The sequence below is a fragment of the Phalacrocorax carbo genome, chromosome 11 (genome assembly GCF_963921805.1).
Source record: "Phalacrocorax carbo chromosome 11, bPhaCar2.1, whole genome shotgun sequence".
In the NCBI taxonomy this organism is placed as follows: domain Eukaryota; kingdom Metazoa; phylum Chordata; class Aves; order Suliformes; family Phalacrocoracidae; genus Phalacrocorax; species Phalacrocorax carbo.
This window is the reverse complement of record NC_087523.1, coordinates 9,508,873-9,526,448: the sequence shown is the minus strand read 5'-3', so window position 1 is coordinate 9,526,448 and position 17,576 is coordinate 9,508,873. Positions and strand designations below refer to the sequence as shown.

Below are 17,576 nucleotides of genomic sequence, written 5' to 3'. Positions count from 1 at the left end.
GACTATAAAAGCACATGGAGCCTCCTGCTGCCCCATTAATAGATGCAAGAAATAATAAAACTTTGTCAAAAAAGTCTTACACATCCAATATCTCTCACACCCTACTCCCCTAGTAGTTGCTTATTCTGAAATATTCCTCACAAAGGGCTGGCTGCAAGAATATTAAAGCCCAGCTGCCAGGAGCAGAAGTGACCCACGGCCAGACTCAGAGCACTTCAGAGAGGAGGAAGCTTTGCAGGTCAGTCCCCCACGCTCCCACGGGTGCCCCTCGCAGGAAAACGGAGGGGATGTCACGTTACAGAAGCAGCACAGACTTCTGCTCCCCTATAAAATGCCACCGTCTGGATTTGCTGCTGGTAAAATCTGCCCTGCTCATAACATGGCATTGCTGAAAATCCTATTGCTAGAGGACAATTGAATCTTTTTTTATCTTGTATTTATTTCAAGTATATTTAAAAAACACCCCACACTTTAAGGCAGCTGGTTTACAGGTCTAGCTGAACAGAGTAAACACCTTAACAGCACTGATGAAGCGTAGCATCAGGCTCGTACCCGTCCTCCAGCAGCCAAAGGTACTGCACGGCAGAGCAGCGCTCACATCTTACTGTCTCCATCACCATAGCTATATACACACAGCAGAATTCAATCTTGCCACATCGTTATTTATCTGCTTCTAAAATATTTTCTTATATGATTGGTAGGGGGTAAAAAAAGAAGCAAGCCACTAAAAAGCCCCACTTTTGCATGCACTAAAATGTAAAGATCCCTGATCCACCAGTCTGGCTTGGGGAGACGACAGCCTGAGCTGCTGTGGACCACCACACCAGAAAGTCAGTCCTGCCTGGGTAGCTCTTAAGCACATTTCATCCGCAGATACCTAAAGGTGCTGCACACATACACAAATTGTACTCCAAAGCCATTTCAGTCAGCACAGGGACAAAACTTGGGAGTAGCTTAACCACGCACAGCACCACGGTGCTCTATCCCAAGATGGGTGGGAAGAACCATACTGTGCCCGGGTGAAACAAAGGGACCGTATGTAGGATGTGAGCCAGAGCACCATCAGCAAAGCACCGTCCATGCGGCACTGGTACCATACATCTGCTGACTATCTCTGTCAAGAGCAGTTGATCAGGGCTCCCAAAGGATACATGAAAGCTGTAACTCTACTCCAGACCATGGTTACCAGGAACCAGTTGAAAAGCATGGGCTATTATTATTTTTCCAGCAGGACTCTCACTGGAACACCTGGAAAGGAATTGCTGCCCGGTTCCAGTGGCCAGGAGGGAAGGACTAAGCTGCTTTCAAAGTGCAAAGGCTCCGCAGAATGCAGCCCAGGGCGAGCTGCACGGCCACAGCAACCTGGCAATCAGAGAAAAGAAAATAAATTGTAAAAGAGTGTAACAGTGCCCTGAGTGGGGATTACTGGCAGGAGAAGGAAATCACTGCATTCTCGGCTCAGATAATATAAGTCTGCTGCTTAGTTAAAACACCAGCTTTCCTCAGAAGGCGGGTTTACTCCTGAGCTGCGGCTACTTCAAAGGGGCCGATGCCAGGGCCAGAGTTGCTCCGGATTAACCTGCTGGCTCCCCGAGGCTCCAGCCAAGTCTGGGACTTGATGGGTTTATTTAAGAGATTATGTGATGCAGTCACCTGAACTGCAAGGAGCTGGCACAAGCAACCCCAGTGAGCCATTCCCACATGGCATCCCCCAGAGAGGCGAGAGCCAAAATCTGAGGATGGCTGCAGAGCTGGAGCAGCAACAGAGACAGCACCCAGCCCCGATCCAGCACCCCAAGGTCAGAGCTCAGCAGGTGCAGCTTCACCAGCAACTTGAAGATGTTTGGAAAGGTGTTGCTGCCAGGAACAGGGAGGTCCATCCTCCCATGGCAGCTCACCAAAAACCACCACCACAGCAGCTATTGTTGCAGCCACACAGAGCCACCTTGCTGCACCACCACGGCCATGGGGAGATGGTGTGAGCTGTCACACAGAGCGGAAAGCGGGATCCACCACAGCAGCCAGACACCAAGACGCGCCGTGGGCTTCGTGCCTGCCCCTCCATTGCTGTGCCAACTGCAAACACAAGTTTTCCTGCAAACACAAGCTTCCCACATGGACAGCTACATCATACAGCACACCACACAAGTCCTTTTTGGAAAAGCCACACCAAAGATGAGGGAGCCGCACAGCAAAACTTGCTGCACTAGCAGCCCATCTTCCATAGCGCGTCTTGTAAGGGAACACAGTGGGGTGGAAGTGCCAGGTTGTGTGACATCCAGTCACCCCCAGCACGTGGACACCAAGGGGTTAAAACTGTACCTACAACTTTGATTTTACTGTTTCTTGACTTCTGGGCACACAAACAATGCAACCATAAAGTGCTCTCTGAGCAGGGAAGCTCCCACCATGGCTGCTCCCACTGCCCGTCAGGAGCTGAGCTCCCAGATCTTATTGGCACCTTTGCAAAAGATTTTCTTTGGAACTGGGCAATTGCCTCCCCACACTTAAAGCCTTATCTTGACCACATAAAGATACATCTTCACAGTAGAGCAACTACAACATGTTTGTTATTCCACTGCCAAGAGCTAGTAAAGATAAGGTCCTGTTTTACTTTTTGGGAGACAGCCAGGCAAGTAATCCTAGACAAGGTCACGGTGTCACCATCATGTTGCTTCTCCCCATAAAAGCTTCAGGGCCATGTCCTCCGGGACTTTGTGGCAGAGTGGCAAATCCTCAGAAACTATCTCAAACTGTAAAACAAACAAGAAACTGATTTCCATGCAGCAGAAACCTCCCTTGAGATCAACACGGATCACTGGCATCCAGCTGAATTTCTCTCTCTCTGCAGATGATGATGTATTTTGTGATTCACTGTACCTTTCCCAGGACGCTGCTGCTTGGAAGCGCCCCGGGCTGCAACACCGCACGCAGCACTTCCCTGCCCTGCTCACCAGCTCTATGTACAAAAACACACTTCAAACACCTTTTGGGTGTGAACGTGCCCCTTCTCCCTCAATAAACCTCATTTATGGATGCAACTGCTCCAGGGCAGCAAGCGAACCAGCTCCTGAAGCTCCTGGATTTGCTGCAGTCCCTCTTTCAGGCTCCGATAGCTCTCCCTGTGTCCCTAGGTTTGCTCCCCAGGCCCCTTGCCCAGAGGGTCCCTACTCACAGGACCTAGCACCAAACTCCCTGCGCAAGGCACAGCAATAACTGCAGGAGCCAGAGAGCTCCCAGCCCAGCCAGACCTCACCTGCTGAGCTGCCCTGGCTCTTCCTGCTCTGCGCCACTTCCCTGCCAACAGTGAAACCTCATTTACTGCCTGTGAAATGACTTATTGATGCAAATCCCTCTTCCTTCACTCCTCAGGACACAAATCGCATCCGGAGAGAACCAGGCACTGGGGGTCCGTCAGCCCATGGGAATCATTTCCATCCTGAGGCAGAAACATGGGTCTCCAGGCAGGGTGGTAGAAAATTCATCGGTTAATTAACTTGGTCCTGACACAATTGCTGCATCCCCTTCAGGTCCAGGGCTTCTAAACCTTTGAAAATCCCAAACACCTAAAAACCAAAAAATGCTCAGCCCCCCCAAAAAACCCAGCAATGTTCATAGATAGGAATTCAAATGCTCATCAAGGAAATGCTAAAAGTTTTGGGTTCTGTAAGCTCGCCAAAATATTTTCTGACACGGCAATCACCACAGTACTGCTAGGAAGCAGTGAAAGGAGCCTTAGGCATTCACATGTGAGTGAGCTCTAAAGGAAATACTTCTTTAGTATCTCCAATGAATCAGACAACTTCAGACTCATTGCAACAGCCTGTGTTCCTGAAAGACACATGAAAGAGCTCACCAAGAGAGAAACAACTGTTTGCAATAACAGCCTGGCTGCCACAGGCACCACTGGTGAGATGAACCGCAAGTAATTTTTCAAACAGCAGGTAATATTTATTTACAAACTTGGAAAAGGTTTGCAATATATTGAGCAGAAAGGAAACAAAATCCAAGAGATTTTCCCCTGGCAGCAGTAAGAGCAGCTCCAGATTTGTTCCATTATGATTTACACCACACGGCAAGTTTTTAACAATGTTATCTGGAGACAAAAGCTCTTCTAAGTAGTATAATTACTTTTGTCTGTGGCATTACAAAACCCATCAGGTGGTACCACTGCTGCTCTCACAGGGTTTGTTTCTCTGAGCACATTTGGGTTTAGAGCTTAGGAAATGCTTTGGTTTTTTTCAACTATGACACAGCCCTTTAAATTACTTTTACAATATTGTCACTATAAAAATTATGGAATCGAGCTCTCAAGCTTATGAGATTAGCTTCAAAGCATTAGTAATAAAAATTTGAACAATCCAGTTATCTTCCAAATTTTAAGCCATCAAGATTTGTACTTTCTACCTTTGCTCCATCACCACCAGACATGAGAGAAAAGGTCTCTGCCTGATCTTTGAATGAGAGGGGACTTATTCCAGCTCCATGCCCACCACTCTCACTCCCGTAGGAGCCAAGTTAAAAATTTCCAAAGGCAGTGCTGCTCACCAGCCAAAGCCAAATCATTATGCTGTTGTCAGAAAAACATCTTCTCCTAATTATCTGTGCCTATCAAATGCCAAGCTCCAAAGCCATTTATTTTTAATTGTTCAGTTGTCTAGGGCCCTGGGATTTTGAAATACACTCCCTGAAGTTTCTAATAAAAATACTGTATGCTAGCATCTCATTATACCCACTCAAAATGCCCTGAAACCACGCTCCTATTATGTTCTAGGTAACAGTCCGACTGTTAGGCAATTAGTCACACTGTGGTTCACCCATTTATTATTTATATCCACGAACAAAAACTTTGTTAATGCAGACAGCAGAGCCCACCAACACAAGCTGTTACAAGCCCAGAAGCAAGGAGAGAAGAAATGCTGGTGTTTGCAGCTCCACACCTTCAAGCAGCCTCTTGTGGTGGTCTGTGCCTAGACTGGACCCTGCCTGGAGGGAGTTCAGTGCAGTGCTCCATACCCCGTGCAGCCATCCGCATCTCTTAACAGCAAAAGCCAGGTCTAGGGATGCTGGAAGGGACCACAGAAAAGCAGCTTTTCTTTTGAGGGGCAGCGGGATGCCTTGAGAGACTCCTGGAGACCCTCAGGAGTACCCACTTTCATGTAGAAGGCCCACACTCTAAGTGAAATTTAAAAAAAAAAAAAAAAACACAACCCACCCCTAAAAAATCTCACAGCAAACACCTTTCAAGAATGACTCTACAGTAAAATCTTTCCTGGGGCTTTGTGCTGGAACACGTGGCTGTGGCACTTTTGATTAAATATGGGTTGCGCATCTATTGTAAAATCTGTTTTCCCGAGCATCAAGAACTATTCCACTTTATGCCATGACAGATGTGTGAATGCTTAAGAGATTCCTGAAAATTTAATACAAAGTTAAAAATGCAAACAGTCAGGGCTGGCACAAGTGGTGGATGAACATGATTCTTCGTCAAAACCGAGGGGAATGAGAGGAATAGGGGCCCAGAAAAGCAGGCTCAAACCAAGCCCTGGGATCACAAGTAAGAAAAGCCGAGGCAGAGGGATGTAAGAAGCTTCTGCAGCAAAAATGTAGCTCTGTTGTGCTGGTACCTGTCAGACCAAAGAAAAATAAACCTCTCCCCATGCCCTCGTCCTGGTGCTGAAGCCCACATATGGGGTAGGGTTCCAGTGTCCAGGCTCTTCTCCATCACGGGGCACCAGTTTAAGGATGCTGGGAAGAGGCATGGCACAGCCCAGATGCAGGAGTGCCTGAGGATGAAGGGAACCTTTGGCTTGGACGGCATCAAACTCCGCACCCACCATTGTGTGGGGTGAGTGCTGCTCCTACAGAAGTGATTTACTACAAAGGAAACGGTGTTTTTATCCTCATCCAGTGCTCTCCAAGGCAGCTGAGAGTTTGCACTACAGAGAGCAAGAAACAAACTGCTGCTCCGCAGGGCAGGGACCGCCGGGGTCAGAGCAGTCTCACCCCAGCCCAGCCTCGTGGGAATGCAGCAGGGAGTGCCGAGCTGGCAAAGCTCGGCGGCAGCTGATGAGGAGTTCGCTTTCAGCCACACACGGAAATATGTACACTCCAAATATTTCATATTTTCCTCTTTCCCTCTAAAGGGGAAAAGTTAATTAAACCAATCCCACAGAACAGAAAGTAAATCACTGAAAACAGCACCACCAGGGTTTTGTTATGTTATAATTACATCAATAACATGCCCAGAACTAATGTCACATCACTGGGGAACTTCAACCTTCACCATTTCTTTTTTTTTTTTACCCCAAATATTTACACTCTGCTTCCAGTCTCTCTTACCTCTCCAATTTGCTGCAGAGATGACAGCCTCTGTCTACAACTCTTATTTTGAGCCAGCTGCTCAGCCAGGGAGCACAGCCCAGCCCAGCAGGAATAGCCTCAAAAACCCTGGGAAAGGGCCATTTCTGCCCCAGGTAACTGAGCAGACAGAGACCCAGGCATTTTACTACAGCAAAGCCACTTCTGGGGTTGTTTTGTTTTGATTTCCAAACACAAAGCACATTTCCAGAAAAGAGAGGAGACACGAGGAAACCAGCACTTGGTCAACGCCCCCAGCCATATTTTACTAATTGGAGTCTCTATAATCCCATTAGGTGGATATTGAAGATAAAAGCAGGATGCCTCTTAAAAGACAAATGATGAGCCACATTTCAAGCAGAGGGCAAGTGATTCCTTACACTCCCTCCCAAATTTACACGCCAAGCACTTCTAAAGACCAGGACACCAGTTTGTGTTGTTCTTCATTTATTTTAAACTGAAAGTTATAAGAAATTTAAAAAAACCGCATGCCTAGCGAATTCCGTTATTCATCAAAATAAATGAAGATTATGCAAGCCACTAGGTCAAGTTGAGCTTGTATTCAAAAATTCAAAAAAGCAGCCTTTGGAAGTGCATTGGTCTCAATAACTTTAGAGCAAGGCAGATCTGAGACGGGTTTTCCAGGCTCCCTTTCATTCCAGCAGGCTTTTATCAGCCTGTTAAGTCTCCAACAATGGAGAGCAGACTATTTATTTAAGAAGCAAATTCCTTCCTTTATAATCTCCCCTGGCCAAAATCTCTTTAAAGTTATCTCAACTGTCTGATGAAAAGCAAATGGCAGAAGATCAGTTCTTGATCCCTATAGTAATACGGAGGACTTGCACTTACTTAAGGGCACCTGTTGACCATTTTTAAGTCACTCCAGCCCCTTTATTTCCAATTTCAGCTTCCTACCTGTGCTGGTAAAACTCAGCAAAAGCATTGCTCGGTAACATACAGCAACCAACACCAGTGTAACTCTCTTCCCCTAAGCAGCGGCTGTTCCCAAGATGCAGAACAGTGCCCAGACTCTTAAAAGAAATTCAGTGATTTTGTCTCAAGACACCTCAGAGAGGGACAGGGGTTTTCAACATGGAAATAAGACCGTTGATTCTGTCAGTAGCACAAGTGCAACCAGCCCCTCTGACAGTCCCTGGCACCATCCGACTCGCTGGGCACACGCGGCATCTTGCTCGACATGAAACAGGGTACCCAAACACCCATCCTGTCCCAGATGCCGTGGGGACACACAGGACACTATATCCACACCAGCACCACTACAACAGGGCTCAGGACATCCCAGATACACAAACCCCAGGCACCATCTCCACCCATAAAAAAGGGGACCTATCCATGGGCCCAGTTTCCAGACTTAGCACTTTCCAAAACTTGGACCCACTTCCTTCCTTCTTTTTGCTGTGGTATCTTGAGCAGAGTCCCCCAAAAACCTGGCTGATTTGCTAGGAACTTGGGGTATTGTTTGTTTTGCAGGGCAGAGTGGTTTGGTGGGGGGTTTTTTGTTCTGTGTTTGTTTTTTAAGATGATGCATGGGCAGGTCCCTGCCCAGGGAAGAAGCAGAAGGTGAGACATGACATCCTGGTGGCACCAGTTTAGCCCCTGGCTGGCCCAGCCCCAGCACCCCACGTGGTTCTTGTATCCCCCTTGCCCTGGCTCAAAGTCCTGTTTTGATTAACACTCATTTTAAAAAGGAAGATGCTTTATTGTCTCCTTACTCCCTCCTGTAAGAGCGAGGCAGCCGTTGTAACAGGAGCGCAAGACGATAATTTGGCTTTCAAGAGCAAGGCTCACAACCACTGCTGCCAGAAATTGATCCGAGGCTCCACCGCCCACTGCAGACGGGCTTTCCTTCAAGAACATGAATTATCCTCTGCAAAGTAATGGCACTATTCATCTCTTGAAAGTTCCTCGCAGGTTTAAATCCCTTGCTGAACAGGGGGCTACATGTTCAGCCATGTTCCCAGTAAATTAAAATTCAGCTTGTTCTTTTTCTAAAGAGAAACACAGAGAGTATCAATCGATAAATTTACCAAAAGTTTTACGGCAGCTGGTTTTCTCAGTAACAGAGCAACCACTGCTCAGACATGGTTTAACACATAATCTCCAGATCAATATAGCTTTTGATTTATAAATAATGGTAACAAAAGGAGCAAGGACAAATATGCTTGGGAAAAAGTAAACACTTTCTCTGACAGATACTTTTGGTGTAATCCTCAAAATAAAGACCACATATTTCAAAGGCTGCATGTGGAAGCCAACACAGAATATATTATCTAATGAAGTTGACGATTCATCTTCATCATTACAATATTCCTACTCGTCTATTCTGCAGCTGTCAGCGTACAACTATGTGACCCTCTTGATGGCATTTGCGAAGTATCAGCTTCTCCTAACTCCAGAATCCTTTTTCCCAGAGAAAAGTTACTACCCAGAGACACCTCCCTTCTAAACACTTCCACACAAGATATTTCCTTACTGCAAACATTATGTTTATTATGGAGCCTTTCCTAAGCATGGAAAACACAGGTCAGAGAGGATTATAAATTCTATCACCTGACAATTTTTTTCTACTACTGTGCATGTTAAAACGATGCTACCACAAATAGGTTGTAAGAGATATGCTGGAAAATCTATTAACTTACTGTAAATCTATGTAAGTTGGGAATTCACGCCTTGCAGAATTTTACCATTAGTCCTGAGTATTAGTTTATTGCTGGACAGGGAGGGCAGAGCCCATGAGGGTCATTTCAAAGACATACTGCACCATGGCCTGTCTAAAAAGGCCCCAATCCAGGTATTTAATGTGTTAGTGAGTCTTTCAGTAATTGCTTGCATGCTTCCCTCTACAGAGATATTCTGCTGAACAAGAAAAGGCATCATTTTCTCCTAATCCTTCACATTGTATCTCTTCCCTTCCAGTCTCCTCTTGCAGTGGAAGCACTACATATTTGAGAGGTTACAACAACATATGTACAATTATACAGTTGCTTTGGGAATCAACACCTGATTTTTTTTTTTATATCCATGGAGAAAAATCAGGGGAAAGAGCTCAGGTTCAAATACAGACATTTCTGGTCCAAAGGCAACGGCCTTCCCTACCCCAAGCTCACCACTGTTCCTGCCAGGAAGAACACTTCCCTTGAAAAGTTATTCTTCGTTGACTTCTTGTCAAGAATCAAAAAAGTCATTTCCTGTGAGGTCTGCACTTAACTGGCTGGCTCAGGCACGTCAGAGATGGATCCTTCTGCATAACAGAGTAATGGGAGTTTTTACAGCCTCTAGAGACGGAAAGAAGAGCCAGCCCATTTTCCGCTATCTGAATTGATCATTTGCTGTTTGTCCTCTGAAGGCATCAGTGAAGGAGAGCTCACGGACTGTCAGCATCCACCATGGCTCAGCAGCTGCACAGCCTCCCACACAAGCAACATGAAGGGGTTGGAGCGGAAAAGGAAAGGAATTAAACACTGGCAGCCCAGAGTTACACCCACATCCCCACCACGTCTCTGGAAGTCCACACCACCTCGCCATTTTGATCTGACCTACAGGGTGGTAGAAAGCTCGGGTCTGGGTTCAGACGTCCCTCACCTGAGCCGTAGCCAACCTCGAGCAGCATGCAGCACCACAGCATGGAGAAGAGCCTTGGAAAGAGAGAAGGGGAGACCTGTATGTCTGTGTCTGGCACTAGGGAAAAAATCAGCTCTCAAGGTGGATGAGGAAGGGCAAACATCCTCTTTGCAGACAGTATTCCACTTTTATATCATAATATATTTTCCTGTTTGAAGTAAATAGCATTCCTCTACACATTTCTTTGCTTTTCTTCAAGGTTTTCAGCTTTTCATACAAGACCCAAGGACCTTCCTGAAGGTGCCCCAGAACAGCCTCCCCCTGAGCCAGGACATAAAGGGCAAAGCACCTGGGCAGTTTTGCCCTAGCTGATGGGCAGTTTGCACCCCTTCATCTAGAGATGCCTTGAGTCCCCTTTAGCAAAACCTGCACCCCCTGTCCATCAGCTAACGGAGGGACCTCTGCAGGCAGGGAAAGAGTCGGGGCCGGCAAAGGAGCAAAGGTGTTCTACAACATCCCTGCACCCAACAGGAGCCTTTCTGGAAAATACACTTGACCACAGCCACATTGCAGCCTTGTGGCCACCCACCCCATGTGCTTTTCCGTTACAAAACACTTCACAGACTCCCTTCATCTTCAGGGCAGACGGGGAAAGCAAGCGAGCAAAACTGACAGCATCACTGGTAAGGAGAGGGGCTGCTCAGCACGACAGTTGCAGCAGGCTCACGGAGGTTGCTTCAAAGGCAGAGGGAAAATGCTGCCAGCGAGCAGACGGGACGGACTTGCTCTGTTGCTGACACTCCTCCCCAGATGCGGTCCGTTCGCTATGACAGGCTTTGGAAAAGCTCCTCCAGACTTCCAGAAGCAGCAGCTCAAAGCAGGTTCACACAGACATGGAGCCAGCCTTTCTCTAAAGCATACGAGGTCGGGCACAAAACACTCATTCTTTCCCTCGCACACAGTGGCCCGCTCGGCTATTGCTAAGCCCGAGGTTGGGCTGCAAACCTCCCTCCTCTTCCTGTTACCAATTTGATGGCATTTTACATGCCTAAGAAATCTAAACTGCAATAAAACCACTGTGACAAAACCAAAGCTGGCAATGGAAAAAGCAGTTCCTACCCAGTGTAGCTGTGCGGGGAGCGTGTTAAAAAGCTGTCTGGAGCAAGAGTCATTGAAGCTTGCAAACACGCAGCTCTCTGCTAACTGCCCCCAGACACCAAACCCCTCCTCGGCCCAGACAAAGAGCCCATGGACGCCAGGGCTGCAGAATCTCCCCATAAACACTTCCATTTTAAGCCAGTTTAACTGGAAAAAGGTCAAGACCAGCAACAGCACAACATGTGTTATCAGTTAAACAAATTTAGCAGCTATCAGTTAAACAAAGACCACTTAGACACAACCAAATCAAAGATCCTCTGTATTTCAAGCACCCGGATGAATCTCTAATACCCCACACTAAGCCTCTGTGCTTTATGTGCAGTCTCCGTGAAGTCTGCATTGGTGTTTTGTTTAATTGCACATGAATGAATTAACCATCCAGGTAAACAGACTACAACTTGAAAAAAATTAGTAACAACATAAAAACCTAAATGTGTCATCTACACCTCTGCTCCCCCGAGCCACTGCTGTGTTTCTGATTTCCCATCAAGTACCATCTACTCATTGCCCAATTTGTAGACAGCCACAGACTATTTTTTCTCTGCTGAAAGCCCAAATAGAGATACCTATTAAACACACATTTAATAAGAAAGCTTGCTCTTTGCATGCTGAATGTTTTCATACCATGTCATCTTAGATATATAAATACAGTCAGGATTCAAACTCGTGTATTCCCCACTCCATAAGTGGTATTTGTAGCAAAGTTTCACCTTTGACAGAGGCTGAATCTATTCCCAACTGCTGGAATTAAGCTCACATCTTGCACAATCTGTTGTTTTCCTGAAGCCCCAGCTTTGGACAGAGCAGATTACATAAAGACCTCAGTTTATAATTAAAAACCAAAACAATCCAACCCTTGCTGCTGTGGGAAAAAGCTTGAAAATGTGACCTATAGTGCTGGAATACAAGAAAAGCAAATTAAGGAAAACCTCACAATGCATCCTTTTTCAAACTTCCCCATTTTAATGCCGATCACATTGTTCTTAGGGCTTTAATCATGATTTCGTAATGCCCTGAGGTTATGGGAACTGAAAACCACATGCTTCCACTCAAATGAGACAGCATAACATTTTGCAAATTCATCTTTCCTATGAACACACATTTCATCCTAATCTTTACCTCCCCGCTAAAGTAAAAATTTACCAAAGTCTCCCAAAGACTTACTAGCTTAAACTATGGGCGAAGTGCCATAGAAACCGCAGTTTGTGGGGTTCTTTTTTGTTGGTTGGGTTTTTTGCTCGTTTCCTTCTCACCCCCTACAATATCAGGATAATCCTACTCTGATTTGGGGGAGTCCCAGCCTTTACTTTGTAAATCAATAAAACCGACCAGTTTTAAAACATGGGGGTCTTACTCTGTCCCATTTCCCAGGCTGACATGCAGCTTATCCCCCGGACCTAACAAGCAGCATGGTAGCACAAGATGCTATTTCAGACAGCCCCAAGACCACAAATGATTCCTCCCAGATGCAGCGCTGGAAATTCGGAGGCATTTTCCCCACAGGCTGAGCAGCACCAGAGTCGGGAGGGCACAGCCCCGACACCCCCCTGCGAGGGCTGGGGCTGCCCACCCTCCTCAACACCGACACCGGGCTGCAGACAGCGCTCACTGAAACAGCCAAATCTGGAGGCAAACCTCCAGAGCTAGGGAAGGAAAATTAAGGAGAAAAAGCTAATTTCCTTTGCTCCTGAATGAATTACTAGCTACAGTTCCTGTCCTAAATGAAGTGTTTCTGCTGGCCCACACAGCATGAAAGCAATGCAAACTGGATGGGAAAAAAAGGAGCATTAGCAAGTGGCAGGTTCATTTAGCAATGCCAGTACGATAGCCTGCACGCAGGAGAAAAAAAAAGGTGGGGAGAGGAGGGAAGAATTACAGGAAGTGTTAAGGGCTCCTCTCTGAGCCTTGCGACTTCACATTTCTGCTGTCAAATCTGAAGATCCTTCATGCATGCATACGGTTACTCCAACACCACCAAGCTGTTACACTTTGTCGTTCCCGCGCAAACACCCCGAGCAGGGAGGCGTAGCTGCAGCCGTAAGCAGAGCAAGCCCAGGCCTCACCTGGAATATACACGATAGCAATTCACTTTTGTGCAACAAAAATCAAAATAACTGATTTTGTAAAGAGATGGGTCAGCGACACTCACTGTAGGTGGTGGGCATTTCTAAGGCTACTTTGTCATGGATTTGACTGCACGCACTCCTCTTCCAATGCTGATACAAGGCAAAAACGGCCTGGCTTAACTAACGAGCCAGACAAACCCCTCGGCTGGGTGTGGAGTTGATCTGCAGCAGCCACCCCAAGCCACGTGCAAAGCAGCCTCAGCCTGGATGAGCAGCACATCCCAGCGGCACCTACATCTCCCACAGAGCCCAGGGGAGGAAGCCCTGCTGTGGTGCTCCTGCATCACCATCCTCTGCCGGAGACCCCGATGGCCACCACCAGCCAGGGAAAGGCTTGTTCCACTGAAGGATTTTATTTGAGGGTCATCTTTGTGCTTATACTGGATAAAAGAGAGTGGAGGGGAAAGACTGAAAGTATTTGCAGGTTTATTTATTTTTTTGTGCTTTTTTAAACCACATAAACAGCATCACTTCCATTCCTTGCTGTTTTTTGTGAATGGGGACTGGGAGTCCCCACAGCTGGTTTCTTAGCATGTGTGCCCACTCTCAAAGTTTTTCTCTCCATCAAGAAATGGAACTAGACAGTAACATCAACTAGGCAGGAAGAGAACAAACCAGCAGAGGCTAAACTGCTTGTCAACCCTTAGCATTCCTGTGCAAACCCACTCCTGCAGCACTCCACTCTTCTTCCAGCCCAGGCCTGAAGTTTTAAAACCCTGTCTGCAGAGAGAATTAGGCTGGATTCATTGCAAACACCTCCTCTGGACACTTGTAAAGCAATCTGAGAGCACCTAATGCATTTAGGATTTAGCTAAATTGGTGCAACACAATAAAGAGATTAAGAGCATGGTCAATCACAAGCAATTGAGTTAGTGCATCATTAAAAAACTAACAGCCATCAGCAAGGCCCGAGAGTAAAAACTGAGCAGGGAAAAAGGGGAGCAGAAGTGCAGGGCAGAGGTTGGGGGAAAGTATCTACAGAGCTGCATGGGGCAGCTGGCATCGCAGGGACACCGAGCTGCCCTTGCCAGCACCCACCCGCTCATCTGACCTCCCTTCCACCCAACTCATCCCTTGTGAATGCTGCAGAGAGACCACATTTCCCACGCACGTACCACCACCACCAGGGTCTGTCTGCAACAACTGGCTAAGGAGCCCTCTCTCCCTCTCTAATGCAGGAAAACTTTGGCACCATGACATGTTTGGTCCAGCCTCACCCACACAGGAAAGAGAACTTACTACATTCTTCTACTACAGGTAACTTCTTTTAATTTTTGGAAAATGTTTTCACAGAGAGAATAAACATATTTAATATAGCACACTGCTGAATGCAGACCCGTTCCTGCAGGTGACCATGCGCATTATTACCTTCAGGATCTAGCCAAGACCTTGTAGGATTATCTCAAAGCCTTGCTTGACCTCATCACATAGTGAAAACACTACGTGGGGCTGAGTCCAAGAGTTTCACACACTCTGAACACGTAGGGTCTTTCTGAAGCTTAGCTTTCACTGCATATTTCCATTTCCCAGAGTTGTCTTCCCCTCCAGCTCCACTTCAGCACGCTTTGCCAGGGGATGTGGGTGAGTGGAGTACGCACCAGCCTCTCTGCCCACCGGCAGCTCTTCTCCAGCTGGGCAGAGACATGGTCCAGCAAGATCTTCAGGTAGTAGAAAGTGATTCAGCTCAGGAAAGCTACAGCAGTGACTCCATCAGCACATAAACAGCTCAGCACCACCTTGTGCCAGCCCCATTTCCAAGAAAAGGTTCATGAACAGGTTTGTCACAAAACAGTCTTTTTTACAGTCTAGGGAAAAACATGCACTGTATTCTGATTTCATGTTCACTGAGACTCTATACACGAGCAGAACCAGGTTCCTCTTAGCAACTTATCAACCACACTCCTTCCTGCACCATTTGTTTCCAAGCAAACAGAAACACTAATAGCCTTCCTCCTAATGCACTGAAGCTGCACATCTGTAGTTCAAAGGAGACCTACACTGTTTCTATTAGCCCTTACCAATATATAAGCATCTTCATTTCAGAGGAAGCCATTCATCTTCGTCAGTCACAGAATAATTATTTTTCAAACAAGTTGCAATGAGAGGTTCCCCCCATACAGCTCCAGTTCCACGTGAGAACACAGTATCCAAATATTTTTGTTGTTGGAATTATATAATAATAGGGTAGCTTATTGTTTCATTTTGTATCAAACTTAGTGAGGCTTCCAGGCATTTACACTGCCAGCAGCCCTTCCCTTACTGTAAAATCTTTTTTATTGACAATTCAATCATGTCAGGTTTGGAACAGTAGACGCACTGATTTGATCAGCTATCATTGGATTTACAATATATAAATGACAGCACCATATCTGGCCCACGTTGCAAGCAGCTGCCTTTTATCGATTTATATTCTACTAGCAAGGAAGAAAAATTGCAGCACAATGTAGTGGTATACTCTTAGATCAATACCAATTTTTTTCTTAATGACACGAAGGCCAAGATAAGGACAGCATAAGTCAAAGCCAGACAGATCAAATTTGCCCAATATCCTTTTCAGTTACTGAGGTACATACTCAGGGATATGTAACATTAAAGCTGAGGGGAACATTATCAAAATGCTTTAAAATTACAACAGGCTTACAAGGTTACCCAACGTCCCCACCAGCCCTGGGAATAGTGATGGAGAACCCAGGGCTGCTTGGCTCCATCGGCCCCCACGCTGCCTCGCCAGCCCCCATGCCCGCAGGCTGAGGCTCCCCGGAGAGCATGCAAGACCAACTCCACCGCCACGGGGCGAGGAACTCTGGCTTCATACTAACAAAGTCAGCAACAGCCATGTTTACTGGCATTTGCTCCATGGCCATGTCAGTGGTACCCACGCGCCAATGCACTGATGTGGGGTCCCTGGTACACTGGGCACTGCTGAAGCATCACCAATGCAAATAAAAGGATGGGGCAAAAAAGCAGCAAACAGCATTTGAGTATTCCTCCTAGCTCTTCTCTTCGGGTTTAACCCTTCTCCTCCGATGGCCCGGGGCGGTGATGATGGTGCATAGTGCCACCTCCCTACCCCTTGGCAAATGATGTGCCTACCCCCAGGCATCATCCCAAGGTGACCAAGGAGAGGGAGTGCAGGTATGCAGTTGTTCAGATACTGTCCCCCACTCTGTAACAACCACCCTGACCCCACCTCACCTATGGGATCGTACATTTAACCTGGCAGCAAGAAAAGCCCCTCTGGTGATGTGCTGCTCCTCCCCAGCACATTGCACAGCCCGGGCAGGCACCACGCAGCTCAGGAGTGCTTCCAGCTGCTGCACGAAGCTCCGGTGCAGGCTACGGGATTGGGGCTCCTCCAGATAATGTGTCTCTCTTTCAAGGTCCAACCCATCAATAATGGAAAACTCCTAATTATTCCAGTACTGCTAGCACTTCATAAATTCAGTCATTGCTTAATGAGAAGTTATGAGCGAGCCCTTTCTTCATTAACTCTTCTGCAAGGCACAGGAACAGAAACTTCCCAGCTTAAACCTTCCACACTTCGGCAGCTTAAATTCCCATTCCTAATTGGTGGCTGGAAAGCAGGGCTGTCATGATTTATGTGTCTTCTGTAATTATCAAAACTCAGAGTACAAGTTCTGTGTGGCTCGTGATTAATCTATTTGCACCGTATGACTTACAAACCCAAACACATTTGGAAATGAAAATTCATGCGCTAGCTCAAGCACAGGCAACGTGACAGTGAAATCAGTGACAAAGTACAAAGCAGCCCAAGGCTGCAGCTGAAACAATGGTGCCCAAGATCATCCCTGAAATCTAGTTTGGAAGACAAAAAAAAATAAGCAGTTTAAAGTTTTCACCCTCCTCACTTCTTTTCTGGATGCTCAAGAGGGCAAAAACACTTACATAATTATTAATTTATATGACCTTGATGTGTATGTGTTCATCATCTCTTTAAAATGCATTTAGAGCAACTGACGAAAGCACCATTTAACCAAGGTGTGTACACATGCACATGGTTAACAAGACAACACATTTTTAAGAAGGTATGTGGGAAGGAAATCAAGTGACTCTTGCTGGTTATTCCTGTAAAAATGACCCCTTTTCCTAACTGGTGCAGGTGTTGTAAGCTTGCACACAACAGACGGAGGTGACCGACCCTGGGGCACCTGGGTGACATGGGCAGGAGTCCCCAGAGAGGGACGTGGCACCACTCACTGCACCGACAGCCAACCCAGCGGGACCCCCTCAGGCACAAAGGACCTGGTGGTCCCACTACGCGACATCCCCACCCAAGCACACGCAGGACAGGACGACCCTGGCATTTCACAGCTCAGTGTGGCCACTGCC

General features: G+C 46.7%; 1 protein-coding gene and 1 long non-coding RNA gene across 4 annotated transcripts in view; both read right to left on the bottom strand.

Annotated features, from left to right (window-relative positions):
* Positions 1–17,576, bottom strand: part of GPC3 (glypican 3) — a 154,342-nt gene that overhangs the window by 84,008 nt on the left and 52,758 nt on the right. The gene's annotated exons all lie outside the window — the stretch shown is intronic.
* Positions 9,489–11,211, bottom strand: LOC135315346 (uncharacterized). Of its 2 annotated transcripts, none has more exons than XR_010374797.1 (2): positions 10,616–11,211; positions 9,489–10,016 (listed from the first exon to the last, which is right to left on the bottom strand). It is a non-coding gene; the product is annotated as an uncharacterized LOC135315346 (long non-coding RNA). The 2 variants fall into 2 exon arrangements; XR_010374798.1 differs by having other exon boundaries at positions 11,062–11,211.